The following is a 15,739-nucleotide window of genomic DNA, read 5'->3' on the forward strand; positions in this document are numbered from 1 at the left end:
CTTCTTAAATTTATCGTGGCGTGCAGAGTTCTTATGCAAATCTGTGGTCGCGCGGTTTCGAAAGACATTATGGATATGGCCTTGAAATTACCGAGGAACTATTTTGCCAAGAGGGTGCTTCGATTTCACATTCGTGGCACAAAAAATACCTGAAACTGTCAACCTGAGCCAGCAAGATTAATTCTTGCTTCTTTTATTGGGTTCATTAGCCAGTGAAGGCTGAAGCCAAATATGGAAATACTGTACATCTTAGGTTGATACAGTGCATATATAAAGAAGTTGATCATCTCCTGTCCACCTCTGCCCTTTTGCTCCATCTAATTTAAATGATCTCAGCATATTTCTGCAGACGTAGAGTGTATCAGCTGCACAATGTTCATTGATTTATATTCCTGCAGATACTTGAAAACCAGCGGGTGTCCCGTTGCTTGTGTCTTGTATTCCCCAATGTCGGTGTTTGAGGGCCAGAATTGAATGTATTGATGCACTGACTTCATCACTAATACATACGCATTTTCTGACATTCCACAGTGGATTTGTCCCAAACTGGCATTCCTGCACAGAGACCGTCGCAGCACAAGTTAGGGTGTTTCTGTACTTTCTGCACACGAGTGTCTTATCTCATCTTGTCTGAGTGATAAACACAGCATTTAGACATCACGTTACATCATTTACATTATAGACCAATAGTCCTTTTTGTATATTTAATGTCCACTATAGTCTTAAAATAGTCTGTATATGAAACAGGATCCTTATCAAAGATTGCTCTTAATCTCCAGATTTGCTTTTTGCCTCTGATGGTGGAAGAAAATATTCCGTCTCCTGCTCAGGTTATCGCTGCTTGCAGAGCTAATCAGGCTGGTAATGATGGCTCTGTGTGTGTTGGTGCGCACACGCCTGTTCGAGTGGCCCTTATCTCGTGTCCTCTTGCAGCCTCGTCCATACAGCGCATTAACCGCTCTGCCTTTCTCGAACTTCTACATAATACACGCACATTCAATATGTGCTTGGAATATCAAAAACGCATTGTGAGACACATCTTATCTTTTAAAAGAGCCTGTTTTGTTTGCTCTCTGATAAGTGTAACACAGCGTCCGGCGATTTCCCCCGATGTTTGCTAGGTTCTTTGAGCCTAGCAGCGATCATAAGCTGGTCCCTGCTGACCGCACTGCCTCACTTTACGGAGATTACAAAGCACTGTGCACCACGAAGGTCGCAGAACTGCGTGAGCCGAGCAGGAGTCCACATCAAAATGCAAAATGATGCAAAATATTATAATAGAGATTATAAATAATAAATATTTTCCTTTCTTTATTGATCCCAATATCCACCCCCAGGTGCTGAATGCTAATCCAATACCAGGGTTCTTTCCTTTTGAAATGGAAATTCTGACAAGCCTCTGAGTCGCACTGCTAACGGCTGCGTGAGCTCACGTCAGGCTACAGCTGCACATTTTTCCCATTTCCAACTATTTCTAACTTAAAATGGATTGTTTTTGATTTTAGAAACAGTTTGCCATTTATATCCTTTTACAACTGAGTCTCACTTCATATTCCTCTTATTGTATACAAGGCTGCACTCATTATATGTTCCTCAAAGAATATGTGTGACTGGAGCTAAACTTTAATAATGATTATTTCAGGCTTGTTAAAAGAAGAGTCCACATCACATACAGTAACAATAACACTCATGTCAGGCGTTATATTCGCTGGTATTCTATGGGCTCAAATTGTGGTCATAAATATTTTGTACTTGTAAATCAGGATTTGTATGTATAAAAAGAATTTGTGTGCGGACTTCAAAAAAGCGCCCCTCCGACAGCCAAACCCATCTGTTCTCTGATTGGATAGTTAAATTTGTGATTGACATGACATTGGCCAATCAGATCAAAGGAAGAAAAATAGGGTCAACATTCATACTTGTAACTTGAAACTTGAGTGCAGAGTTTCTCACAGAGTCCACACACAAATCTTTGTTACACACACACACAAATTACACATACAAATCCTGATTTACAAGTACAAAATATTTATGACCACAATTTGAGCCCATAGTATTCTGCTTATCTTGTGGGATTTTGTTCAGTCCTGACATATGGAAGCACATGAAGCATCACACAGTTGCTGCTAATTTGTCAGCTGCACATCCATGATTAGACTGTTGCTGTTCCAGCACAGATTGTGACCTGGTGTCTGTGCAGGCCTCACTGTCCTGTTCAAAGTTATTTGAGCTTTATGACATGGATCATTCTCCTGTTGGAAGCATCCGTCAGAAGATGGGCACACTGTGGTCACAAAGGGATGGACGCGGTCGCCAGCAAAGCTCAGGTAGGCTGTGGTATTTAAACAATGCTCAGCTGGTACATTCAAGAACTCTACAGCCCATTGCACAGAAACAGCAGAGCAGCACTTTCTGAAATACTCAGACCAGCATCTCTGGCACTGACAACTACACAACTTTCTTTGCACCCTTTGAACTTCAGGAGATCTTCTTGATGTCTATATGTGACAATGCATTGAGTTGCTGCCATGTGATTGGCTAATTTAATATTTGTTTCAATGAGCAGTTGGAAAGATATACCTAATGTGTCTGGTGAGTGTGTCCACTAACCTTCTGCTGATGCATGCTGATTGGTCCATTAAGGCTTTACAACAGGACAACTTGCATCTCATATCAACAACAACTGCTGTCAGAGATCTGGTTAAACCACAAGAGAAACGCGTATAAGAAGAAGCTGTTTGTTGTGGTTGAAGGTTAAGAAATCAGCTTCAGCGCTGTGAAGAAGCCCCAACACAAAAGTGTGAGTCTCCTTCACTCTGTATGATGAAGCTGGTCGTTCTCAGAGTGGCACTTTTTGATATTAGAAATGTTTTGGCATGATTGTCTTTCTGCTTCTTCCTCCTCCACCACTTCTTCAGTAGACTCAGAAACTACACTTGCTGATTAGGAGTTAAAGCGTTCTGGAACTTTCAGTTAATGAGTAATTACATCTGATAGGCAGGTTAATGTTACTGTCGTGTGACAGATGGTTGCTCAGTTATAAGAAAGTACTCACATGCCACAGCCTGCTTACTTTCCTCCTCGTCCCTGTGATGCATGCACGGTGCAGACGTAAAGGTCAGGTTATTGAGGTATCACGCTGCAACAGAGGAGTGAACATTAACATATCACCCAACACACAAACTGTTTCCTGCAGTTTGTCACTAAATGTGTTTGTGAGTGAAATGTTGCATCACCCAGGAAACATTCGAGTGCAACACTGAGAATGAGCGGAGGAGCTCGTGTTCAAAGACCGGCACTGCTCAACAAGTGAAAGTCTTTATGCTGCAAACTTATATCTTGCATGTAACGTCCTAATTCACTGTAGAGCAGCGGACCGGTTTTTGTCCGACAATATTTTCATGGACCGGCCTTTAAGGTGTCGCGGATAAATAAAACCAGAACCAAAAAAAAAAGAAGATTAATTCATAACACACAGGAAAAGACCTGAGGAAGCCGAGTTAACGATAAAAAAAATGCTAAAAACCCTGAAAACCACGAATTTCAAACCAGAGCCTGAACTCTCGCCACCCGGTAGCAAACGATTCAGGGACCGGGCCCGGGGTTGGAGAGATCCTCATGATGTTTTTGGGAAAAGTCTTGCAAAAGAAACTGAAATGATTTTGTAAACTTGGAAAACTAAAATTAAATTAAAGAGGAAAAATATTCTTAGTTTAGTATCTATTAGTCTGGTAAAAGGCGTTGAAGGACATTTTCATTTAGACTCAGCTGCTCTAACAAGTTGTTTTTATTGTAACACCTGTACTGAAATTGTTGCCTCTGACATCGGCCTGCATGCAGTAATAATAATTAAACTAATTAGACTTAAACAGAGAAACAAACAGAAACGGGATTAAAACAAAAACATTTTCAAGCAATAAAAACTCAAATAGAAAGAAGAAAATCAAGGCTGTGAACTAAAAACTGAAAACACAAACTATAATAAGTCGGTTACTAGATTACATCAAGAGTTGAATTTGTATTTATGGTAAAGATGCTGACACTCACTCTGGCTCTACAGCTTCTGTCGTGCATAAATCTCACAGAAAATTTGTTTCACCTTGTTGAATCCAGCTGATCACAGCCAGCACACAGAAAAATGGACTGGAGCTCACAACACGAGTCATTCTCTTTCATTTTACTCTTTAATGTAACGTTCCCCCTCACACTGCACTACAACACAATCTTAGGGTCTCACCATCTGCAAGATCGCAGTGCTTGTGGGTGTTAAACCCATTTACACAGTTTACCCCTTCTGGTATGAAGTGATGCCTGCAAAGATAATAACCAAGGTTATCTTAGCTTCAGCTTGAAGACATCACTCTTGACAGTAAGGTGTTAGAACCAGGGGGCATGAAACTTGAAAGACGGTGACATTTACCAAAAGGAGAAGGCTGTATTACAATCACGAAGCCTCGAACGACATCACTCATTTTGTAAATAGGAGGAAAATGTCATCACCATAAAACTGCTCGCCGTGTGTTAGAAGTTACAGGTTTCGCTTTTCTTTTCCCCACTGGTTGGATTTGAGTAACTGGTTAATTTTACGAACAGATCACGACTACGATGATTACGAATGCCACGAACCGTGTACGTTACTACTAGGGGTGCAACGATACACAAAATTCACGGTTCGGTTCGATACTTTGGTGTCACGGTTCGATATTTTTTCGATACAAAAAAATGTTCATGCCTTTTTAATTTGTCATTTATTAAAATTATAAATATATATTTTAACTCAAAAGTACAGTTTTTAAATTTAACCCTAACCCTTGTGCGTGTTTTTTATTTTGACAGCGAATGCGCACCTGCGGACCACTTATGTGCAGCCCTGGTTATTTAGCTCGTCATATTGCAGCCACAGAAATTCTTTTGTCCATGAAACCATAAAGCTGCACTTTCTTTTTGCCTTATAGTCTGATTTGTCATAACTTCTCCGTTTTGTGGTAAGCTTTTCTTTGGCTGTCACTTCTTCACCCTGACCTGTCTTATTTGGCTCAGCAGAACTAAAATATATATCTGTCTGTGAAGGTTCTCAGTCATCCAGGTCATGGTAGTCAAATATATATCCTGCTGCTTTTACACACTCACTCACATAAGCTCAGCGATTCTCTGCGCGATCAACCTCTCACATGTTTAAGCTGCGGGAGATTTCACTTGTCATGTTTGCATAGTAAGCTAACGATTAATAAGACGATGTCAGAGGAATTGGTGCACAAATTATCATCACTCACAGATCAGTGCTGTCGCTCTCTATACACAGTTCACGTGATTGCAAAGTGAAAGCAAAAAAACAAGCGCAAATTCAAACGTGACTTCAATATGTCACATATTGACAGTGGCTCACCGATGCCAATGACATAATTACCCAGCTACATTTCTGAAAGAATGCAAAAGCATTGACATATATTTTTCCTACAATAGCCCGACGGGCAGGGCAGAGATAGATTTTGGTAGCCCGACTGAAAAAATCGCTAGCTCCAGGACGTCGGGCTAGCGATATTGCGAGCCCTGTATCTGATTGAGGAATCACTCATCTTTGGAAAAGAGTTTATTACAGAGAAATGGCTCTTTCCAAAATAAAAGCTATACTATCCGCTTCTTCTGGGCTATATTCTCAGCAGCATAAGGAGAATCATGTGCTAACAGCTGTCTAAATGACTCGGCTAAAGTTAGTAGCATGCTTGTTGTTTTTTTTCTGCTTCCACTTGTCTTTGCACTAGGATGATGTAAATGTGCAGTCATATTCGTTGTGTTCCACTAGTGCTTTCAGGTTAATCTCGTTGAAATGACCTTAACGCCACAACACGGCAAATCTCCGTTAACGAGCTACCGCCGATCGCTCCGTGCGTGGGGCTAGACGGCCAACACGTTAACGAGCTAACTGCGCTAACACACTAGTTCCCACCCATGTAATTGAGCATTGCATGGCACATCCAACATACTGTTTTACTTTAGTCCATGACTCGCTTACCTTCAGGGTCATACGTCACATGAAAACCAAAATAATTCCAAACGCCAGATCTGAATGAGGGTGGGGGAGGTCCATGTTGCAAGTAGAGCTTAACTTCTGTCTCGCTAGCTTGCCCTGCGCTCTTCCTTCTGACTATGCTGTCTGTGTTGAGCGCTCAGTGAATCTGCGCTCGACAGTGCAGCCTAGGCGGAGTAGTCGAACACAGATTCACTGAGCGCTCAACACAGACAGCATCGTCAGAAGGAAAGTTGATAAAATAAATTACAAATGTTGTATTGTTCGATACATATGCGTACCGAACCGAAAGCACTGTATCGAACGGTTCAATATCGATACGAATATTGTTGCACCCCTAGTTACTACTTTCACATAATGGCATTATGAGTTTGGATGTGTCTGTTACGTGTCTGCGTTGCAATTCCACGACTCCACCAATCGAAAGTCAACGCACGAAACAAAACTGGGATTCCTACAAACTGGTGCCGTGTTAAATCCATTATACATACAAACAGAGAGGAAAAATGGATCCGGATGCATCAGCTGCAACACTTCAAATGTCTGTTGTGAATCCATCCGTGTCACAGGGGTAAATATAAAAGCTAAATCAGTCTCTTTTAAAAGTTTTGAATGTTGTCAACACGAGCCCGCGAGCATCACAACTACTGCAAAGCAGCATCCTGGGAATTAACCTTCCTTCTCGGTGGTCTCCGTGGTGGTCTTTTTCTTTGCTTCATTATAACTTACAGCCACCAGTCACTCTTCAAACGAATCTTAAAGCAGCCTCTGCCTGTGGTGATACTATTTTAAACTCTGCTGTCTCTGAGGAGCGAGCATCATTTACAGGAGCTGCGAGAATGAGACCAACACGGGACATTTCCCTGTCCAGCGTCAGACGCATGTATGTGAGAACAACCTGTCAAGCTGACGCACGCCATTTCCTCTTCTGTGAGTCGGCCAAATATTCCTTTTCTCCCACAGACACAGGACACTCAGCAAAAAGCAGGACATATCTGTGATCAGAGATTTGTGACAAGGTGTCTCAGTACCAGGAAATATTTAAATATGCATCATTTACGAAAGCATGTCTTTTAGAAGTTTTTAAAAAGAAGAAGTTAGAAATATAAAATTAGACACATAAAGAAAAAGATGATTGCATAAGATGATCACAGGCCGATTTTCACTGATTGGATACTTTTACTGTGGGAAAATGAATTTTGATGGATGGATGTAACACTCAGAGGTATCAAAACAGAAAAGCTGCCAGACAAAGGCAGAAATGTGATTCTGGGCAAAGGTGCCAAATAGGAAGTGTTAAAAAAGACCCCAGCTAGTTAAGACAACGAAAACATGCTAATGTCATCACGACTGCAGCGGCGCTCAACAGGGAGTATGAAATGTGGGGGACAGGATTTGGAAGGCTCGTTGAAAAGGTGTTGCCTTCATGGAACATGATTTCCCAGTGAAAAGAGTTATTAGCACGTCAGAAAGAATTACATTACTGCCAAGGTGCTTCTCACCAATGAATTAGTAACTCACCTTCAGTTTTATATCCCATTTGCATTTCACATGGAATCCGTAGCCTAACTAATAGTCTCATTTAAAACATGTCATCTTAAATACTTTATGCAGTTTCTTCTCAGCGGTTCGAGACACGCAGCAAGCGTGTGGATCCAGTGTTCTCTGCTGTTTTATTACACGGTTCCTGCTGTTCAGGTAAAACGGGGCATCTGCCAAAAGTGATGCAGCTCTGCAATTTTATGGTAATTATCAAGCATTTTAGAGCAAAGCATCACTCTTCAAAGACGTCTTCACTTCACACATATTACTGTTTTTTTTAATTTAGCAATTTCTCTAGATTTGCCATTGGCAGGCTTGTTTTCATGGAATGTGTTGGTATGGGACATACCCAACACCCCACACCTGTCGAGGGTTCTCGTAAACAAGAGCGAAGCTGAAAGGTGATTGGACAGGAACCCTTCCTGGATAAAGCAATCGGACAAACCAGGCCACTGCCCCGGGGCCCTGGGACTCCAGGGGCTGCAGCAGAGTTATTGTATGTCCACTCCTTGGTGCCAAAACCATGAATATTGTCCTTGGCAATCACTAGAGGACACCATGCTGAGTCCTCATTTTAAATCATCATCATTTAAAATGGATCCTGTTTTATTTTCTTTTTTAAAAAAAGGTCATAAAAGTCTTTAAGGCAGTGAAGACGCTGCCCAGCCCACTCAGAGATCCTGGTAATTGTTTTATTCATTTTTGCCATTGGGGAACTACGGCAACATTACATAGTGATCCAAGATAGACACTGGGGGTAGTGATGTGTGCTTGGCTGCTGATCACTTACTATTTTACATTGAAAAGATTTGTAATTGCCCAATATTGAAATGAAATAGTGCAGCATATGGATAATACTCCTATGAGAAATGTGAAACATTAGCATCATAATTTTGCACATGTAACCTGAACAGTGTTCATATTTGTTTGTACACCTGAGGCCTGCACCGAAGGACCGGTGCTACTTTGATAAAATGCACTTTATCAGAGTGGTTGCTGCAGAGGACCCGGTGAGTTCTAAGAGCTTATTTCTCTGTAGAAAGGACAGAGTTAAAGCTTCAACTCCTGCACCCACTCCTCTTTGGATTAGTGATGTTATTCTCGGTCTCCCCTTATCTCTGATTACATTTTTATCAATAGCTAAAAGCATAAGGGGAGTAGCTAATAATAAAGGAGCCGTGCTGAATTTTATTAAATGAAGGAAATGAATCATGGCCAGCAGCTCTTATTTATGCTGTTTCCCTACAAATAAAAAAATCATACTCATTCTTAGGGGTGCAACGATATTCGTATCGATATTGAACCGTTCGATACAGTGCTTTCGGTTCGGTACGCATATGTATCGAACAATACAACATTTGTAATTTATTTTATCAATTTTCCTTCTGACGATGCTGTCTGTGTTGAGCGCTCAGTGAATCTGCGTTCGACTACTCCGCCTAGGGTCGACAGTGCAGCCTAGGCGGAGTAGTCGAACACAGATTCACTGAGCGCTCAACACAGACAGCATCGTCAGAAGGAAGAGTGCAGGGCAAGCTAGCGAGACAGAAGTTAAGCTCTCCTTACAACATGAACCTCCCCCACCCTCATTCAGATCTGGCGTTTGGAACTATTTTGGTTTTCATGTGACGTATGACCCTGAAGGTAAGCGAGTCATGGACTAAAGTAAAACAGTATGTTGGATGTGCCATGCAATGCTCAATTACATTGGTGGGAACTAGTGTGTTAGCGTAGTTAGCTCGTTAACGTGTTGGCCGTCTAGCCCCACGCACGGGGCGATCGGCGGTAGCTCGTTAACGGAGATTTGCCGTGTTGTGGCGTTAAGGTCATTTCAACGAGATTAACCTGAAAGCACTAGTGGGAACACAACGAATATGACTGCACATTTACATCATCCTAGTGCAAAGACAAAAACAACAAGCATGCTACTAACTTTAGCCGAGTCATTTAGACAGCTGTTTAATATGCTGCTGAGAATATAGCCCAGAAGAAGCGGATAGTATAGCTTTTATTTTGGAAAGAGACATTTCTCTGTAATAAACTCTCTTTTTCAAAGATGAGTGATTCCTCAATCAGATACAGGGCTCGCAATATCGCTAGCCCAACGTCCCGGGGCTAGCGATTTTTTTCAGTCGGGCTACCAAAATCTCTCTCTGCCCTGCCCGTCGGGCTATTGTAGGAAGGAAAAATATATGTCAATGCTTTTGCATTCTTTTGGAAATGTAGCTGGGTATGTTAGGTGAGGCTGTGTGCAGGCAGTAATTGGACCCAAAGTGCAGACTCCGGAGACAGAACTTAAACGAAAACAGCTTTAATGCTGAACTCAACTCAAACATAACATAACTGGAAAAAGATCAAAAATAAACTAACACCAGCGGATTGACAGAACACACAGCAAAATAAACGGTAGATCGCGACACAGACACCAAGAAACACAGGGCTTAAATACACAGAGGGAGCAATCAGGGAATGGGTAACAGGAGGGAAACACAGCTGGGGCAAATCAGGCCTAACGAGACAAGGGGGAAGCAAAACCAGACACATTAACATCAGACATGGACTTTCAAAGTAAAACAGGAAACATAACAGACTCACGGGCAGGCACTATAACAAAGGGAACAGAGACGTTGGAACAGGGCAGACACAAACACTGACTGAACACGGGGATATAGGAACTAAAGATACACATAGACGCGAACTAGACAAGGGGATGCAGGTGATAGGGGAGACAGAGCAACTAAAGAAGACAGAGACCTAAGCCATAAGATAGAACTCAAAGAAACCAAAAACTAGACAGTATAAATAATATAAACTCAAAAACCCTGGGTCGACGACCCAGGCATCCTAACAGTACCCCCCCCTTAAGGGCTGGCTTCCAGACAGCCCAAACCAAAACATCAAAAACAAAAAAAACAAACAACCCAACCAGGGTGGGCGGCGGGGGAAACAGGATGGAGGGCTCGAAACAACAAAACAAAAAAAAGTGCAAACACTGGAGCCCGGAAAGCAACAGAACAAAACACAGAAACAAAGTCCAAAACAACAGCACCAAGGCCCAGGCAAAGTCCAAAAGCAAACAAACAAAAGAGCTCACGAAAGGCGCAGAGGCCCAGGCAATAGTCTCAAAAAAGTTCAGGGGGGCGGCCCGGAGGCCGATGGTCCAAGAGCCCAGAAAACAGTTCAGGAGGATGGCCAGGCAGAAGGCACTGGTGGCGACGGAGCAGATCAGGAGGCCGGCCGGGCGGGAGGCAGCGACGGCGACCGAGCAGGTCAGGAGGCCGGCCGGGCGGGAGGCACTGGCGGAGGAGTAGTTCAGGGGGCCGACCATGACGGCGGCGTAGTTCCGAGGGCTGTCCATGACGGCAACGACGTCCAGTCATCGGCCGGACAGATCGTGCAAGACGTGCAGGCCGGACAGGACGTGCAGGCCGGTCAGGACGTGCAGGCCGGGCAGGACGTGCAGGCCGGGCAGGACGTGCAGGCCGGGCTGGACGAGCAGGCCGGACAAGACGAGCAGGCCGAGCAGGACGTGCAGGCCGAGCAGGCCGGACAGGACGTGCAAGCCGGACAGGACGAGCAGGACGAGCAGGCCGAGCAGGACGGGCAGGAACAGACAGATTGGAAACCTCAGGGGCAGACAAAACTGAATCCTCGGAGGCCGGACCAGGCGGAGCTGTAGAGTCAGGGGCCGGACCAGGCGGAGCTGTAGAGTCAGGGGCCGGACCAGGCGGAGCTGCAGAGGCCGGACCAGGCGGAGCTGCAGAGGCTGAGGCCGAAGCTGGACCAGGCGTAGCAGAAGCAGAGGCTAATGGCGGCTGGACGGGCTCCTCGGGCCCTCCAGCTGACGTGGCAGAAGGCTGAACGGGCTCCTCGGGCCCTCCAGCTGACGAGGCGTGAGGCTGAACGGGCTCCTCGGGCCCTCCAGCTGACGAGGCGTGAGGCTGAACGGGCTCCTCGGGCCCTCCAGCTGACGAGGCGTGAGGCTGAACGGGCTCCTCGGGCCCTCCAGCTGACGAGGCGTGAGGCTGAACGGGCTCCTCGGGCCCTCCAGCTGACGAGGCGTGAGGCTGAACGGGCTCCTCGGGCCCTCCAGCTGACGAGGCGTGAGGCTGAACGGGCTCCTCGGGCCCTCCAGCTGACGAGGCGTGAGGCTGAACGGGCTCCTCGGGCCCTCCAGCAGGAAGAGACGGCTGAAGCGATTCCTCTGACCCTCCAGCGGAGACAGGTGACTGAAGCGGTTCCTCGGACCCTCCAGCGGAGACAGGTGGCTGAAGCGGTTCCTCGGACCCTCCAGCGGAGACAGGTGGCTGAAGCGGTTCCTCGGACCCTCCAGCGGAGACCGGTGGCTGAAGCGGTTCCTCGGACCCTCCAGCGGAGACAGGTGGCTGAAGCGATTCCTCGGACCCTCCAGCGGAGACAGGTGGCTGAAGCGATTCCTCGGACCCTCCAGCGGAGACAGGTGGCTGAAGCGGTTTCTCGGACCCTCCAGCGGAGACAGGTGGCTGAACGGGTTCCTCGGACCCTCCAGCGGAGACAGGTGGCTGAAGCGATTCCTCGGACCCTCCAGCGGAGACAGGTGGCTGAAGCGGTTCCTCGGACCCTCCAGCAGAGACAGGTGGCTGAAGCGGTTCCCCAGAACCCCCAGCAGGAACAACAGGTGGCTGAACGGGCCCCTCGGAGCTTTCAGCAGAGACAGGTGGCTGAACAGGCCCCTCGGACCCTCCAGCAGAACCAGCTTGCAGAACAGATGAAGTGGGTGTGATGTCAGAATGTCCAGAGTCAAACTGCTCAACAGTTCTGTTGTGGCGGCGGCCAGAACGCCGTTTCCTTCGGGATGAGGAAACAGGAACCGGTGGAGAAAAAGAGACGACCTCCTCATCCTCTGACCACATAGCTGCCAGGAAAAAGGCAGGTGAACGAGAACCCAGCTGGTGTGGGGAGGGAGAGGAAGTCCGTGGCAGCGTTGAAACAGAAGGAGAGTGTGCGTTGTCCTGGAGTAACGGTGGGGAAGATGTAGAGAGAGAGAGAGCAAGCTCACCAGCCTTGACTTGCTCTCTCCAGGCAGTAATGGTGTCGTCCAACTTAGTGTCCTTAGCAAACTGGCTAAGCCGGGGATTAAACCGAATGATGGCCTCCACCGCACTCAGCCCCACTGCCATGGTCCTCAAGTCAGGGGACTGGGCGATGCGGTCAAGCAGGCTCACCATCCGCTCCATCTCAGTGTTGTACTCCGAGGAAAAAGAGTCTGCGGGGTCCATGTTCTGGTCGCGATCTTCTGTTAGGTGAGGCTGTGTGCAGGCAGTAATTGGACCCAAAGTGCAGACTCCGGAGACAGAACTTAAACGAAAACAGCTTTAATGCTGAACTCAACTCAAACATAACATAACTGGAAAAAGATCAAAAATAAACTAACACCAGCGGATTGACAGAACACACAGCAAAATAAACGGTAGATCGCGACACAGACACCAAGAAACACAGGGCTTAAATACACAGAGGGAGCAATCAGGGAATGGGTAACAGGAGGGAAACACAGCTGGGGCAAATCAGGCCTAACGAGACAAGGGGGAAGCAAAACCAGACACATTAACATCAGACATGGACTTTCAAAGTAAAACAGGAAACATAACAGACTCACGGGCAGGCACTATAACAAAGGGAACAGAGACGTTGGAACAGGGCAGACACAAACACTGACTGAACACGGGGATATAGGAACTAAAGATACACATAGACGCGAACTAGACAAGGGGATGCAGGTGATAGGGGAGACAGAGCAACTAAAGAAGACAGAGACCTAAGCCATAAGATAGAACTCAAAGAAACCAAAAACTAGACAGTATAAATAATATAAACTCAAAAACCCTGGGTCGACGACCCAGGCATCCTAACAGGGTAATTATGTCATTGGCATCTGTGAGCCACTGTCAATATGTGACATATTGAAGTCGCGTTTGAATTTTGTTTTTTTGCTTTCACTTTGCAATCGTGCAAACTGTGTATAGAGAGCGACAGCACTGATCTGTGAGTGATGATAATTTGTGCACCAATTCTTCTGACATCGTCTTATTAATCGTTAGCTTACTATGCAAACATGACAAGTGAAATCTCCCGCAGCTTAAACATGTGAGAGGTTGATCGCGCAGAGAATCGCTGAGCTTATGTGAGTGAGTGTGTAAAAGCAGCAGGATATATATTTGACTACGATGACCTTCACAGACAGATATATATTTTAGTTCTGCTGAGCCAAATAAGACAGGTCAGGGTGAAGAAGTGACAGCCAAAGAAAAGCTTACCACAAAACGGAGAAGTTATGACAAATCAGACTATAAGGCAAAAAGAAAGTGCAGCTTTATGGTTTCATGGACAAAAGAATTTCTGTGGCTGCAATATGACGAGCTAAATAACCAGGGCTGCACATAAGTGGTCCGCAGGTGCGCATTCGCTGTCAAAATAAAAATCACGCACAAGGGTTAGGGTTAAATTTAAAAACTGTACTTTTGAGTTAAAATATATATTTATAATTTTAATAAATGACAAATTAAAAATGCATGAACCTTTTTTTTAGTATCGAAAAAATATCGAACCGTGACACCAAAGTATCGAACCGAACCGAACCGGGAATTTTGTGTATCGTTGCACCCCTACTCATTCTGCAGTGGCTCTTTGTCCTTGCCCCCACGGTTTTCATCAAGTAGCAACCTCTGAGGCTGGAAAATAAAAATGTTCCTCAGATGGCCTCTTGAGCCTGGTTACAAACACACTCTCACTAATGCTTAAATGCCCAACTTTAGGAGGAAATTAACATCTTTTGAGCCTGGTTACAAAAAGCAAACAGCGTGTGTGTCTATCCGGTTGTTCAGTCTGACGTCACTAGCCGTGTCTGGGCCTAAACTCCGCTGCAGGTCCATATATCAAACGATCACTATGGCATTACTGAGAGTTGAAAAACTGTCTAAAGTCTTTCATCTTTAATAAAATGATCAGCGTTCTGCTCTACCAGGTGTAACAATTGAGTTTAACATCCAGGCATCCATGAAAACGGAATTTATGACATTTAACGGAGTTAGAAGTTAGCAGGGAGTTAGCTCGCTAGCTTCTATCTAAATACAATATAGCATGTCCTGACTGCGGGGTTTTGGAAACAAATTAAAACGTACAGCTCTGTTATCACTTCCAGCATAAATGAAGACAGAAAACTAAACAGCAGTGACGTTTGTAGGGTTACTGAAGTTGGGCTAGCTGGTATATAATGATGTGCTACGTGACCGCTAGCGACACAGCTATGTTAGCATAATATAAACAAGCTAACTTTTTTTCCACTCGATAAAAGTTAACGTGAGTGTTCTCGGTGGTCAGGAACAAATGTAATCGCATGGCAGGATGCTGTAAAAGGACCAAACTTCAGCCAGGAGAACAACTGAGATAATCCATCCACAATACGAGGTTAGTCATTCATATACTGCTGCATGGGCTGGGCTGTAGTTACATCCTATGGTTTTAAAAACTGAGCTTAAATAAATGATTAGCGGTAATAAAAGCCGAGGGAGGTCAACAGTGATCACTGACTATTTTAGGAGCTTTTTGAGATCAAATAGAAGAAAATACAAAATATTAAACATGTTAACAACACAAAAGCCATATTAAACGCAGACTACTTTAGGCCCGGAAGTAGGATTCGTCACGTCATCACTTAACAACCGGATAGCTAATTGTTGCTGTCAGCGGCTGATTTGATGACTCATCTGTAGTTTTTAACCAGAAGAGGGATTTCTCAGCAAGCTAGCTGTGCTGGTCCACTCAGGCCATCAGGGTTGGGGCGGGGCTTAGTGTTACAGGGCTACAGCTATGCTTAGAATAAACAGGTTAGGGTTTGCTACGTGGTGTAACTATGACGATACAAAACTATAATCTCACAATCAGTGTTGGGAAGGTTACTTTTAAAATGAATCCCACTACAGATTACAGATTACATGCCCCAAAAATGTATTTTGTAACGTATTCTGTTACGTTACTCAATGAGAGTAACTATTCTGAATACTTTGGATTACTTAATATATTATCATGCTTTTTACAACCACATGAATGTCCTACTGCTGTGTGATTTATTACTATTACTGAAGGTTACTCTCCACACCAACACCAACTAGATGTTTAAATCTTGATATA

General features: G+C 44.7%; 1 long non-coding RNA gene across 1 annotated transcript in view; it reads right to left on the bottom strand.

The window, feature by feature from the left end:
* Positions 1-2,326: 2,326 nt before the first annotated feature.
* LOC113037166 (uncharacterized) overlaps positions 2,327-15,739 on the bottom strand; it is a 34,078-nt gene continuing 20,665 nt past the window's right edge. The window contains exons 3-4 of the long non-coding RNA XR_003274593.2: positions 3,056-3,139; positions 2,327-2,697 (exon numbers count right to left, since the gene is read on the bottom strand). This is a non-coding gene — a long non-coding RNA (uncharacterized LOC113037166). The remainder of the gene's footprint in view (positions 2,698-3,055; positions 3,140-15,739) is intronic.

This window comes from Astatotilapia calliptera, chromosome 15 (assembly GCF_964374335.1).
Source record: "Astatotilapia calliptera chromosome 15, fAstCal68.1, whole genome shotgun sequence".
Taxonomy (NCBI): Eukaryota; Metazoa; Chordata; class Actinopteri; order Cichliformes; family Cichlidae; genus Astatotilapia; species Astatotilapia calliptera.